The sequence below is a fragment of the Nannospalax galili genome, unplaced genomic scaffold (genome assembly GCF_000622305.1).
Source record: "Nannospalax galili isolate Female #2095 unplaced genomic scaffold, S.galili_v1.0 scaffold279, whole genome shotgun sequence".
Taxonomy (NCBI): Eukaryota; Metazoa; Chordata; class Mammalia; order Rodentia; family Spalacidae; genus Nannospalax; species Nannospalax galili.
In genome coordinates, this window is record NW_008343971.1 from 3,186,866 (window position 1) to 3,187,566 (window position 701).

Genomic DNA, 701 nt, shown 5'->3' on the forward strand with positions numbered 1-701 from the left:
TAAACCAATTAGAAATGACAGAGGAAAGCCTCATCAATAGGATGAATGAAATGGAAAACAGAGTATCAAGACTGGAAGATAAAGTGGATGAACTAGACCACTCAAGCAAAGATTATGAAAAATTTAAGAAATCACAAGAATGGAATATGCAGGAATTGTGTAACACCATTAAAAAGACCAAACTTACAAATAATAGGCATCGAGGAAGGAGAAGAATCCCAAGATAACGGCATGGACCAGATCTTCAACAGTATCATGGAAGAAAATTTCCAAAAATTAAAAAAAGACATGCCCATACAAATACAAGAAGCATATAGAACACCAAACAGACAGGACCAGAAAAGAAGCTCTCCATGGCACATCATAATAAAAACACTAAATGTACAAAACAAAGAGACAATACTGAAGATTGCAAAAGAGAAATAACAAGTCAAATATAAAGGAAAACCCATTAGTATTACAGCTGACTTTTCAGTACAAACTATGAAAGCCAGAAGAGCCTGGACCAAAGAATTCCCAGTTTCAAATGACCACAGATGCCAGCCCAGATTACCATACTGGGCCAAAATGTCTATTATAGTCAAAGCGGAGAGAAAAATCTTCCATGACATAAATAGGCTGAAGGAATTCATATCCACAAAACCAGCCCTTCAGAGAGTTCTGGAAGGAATACAAAGAGCTGAAGAAGGAATGACTGTACC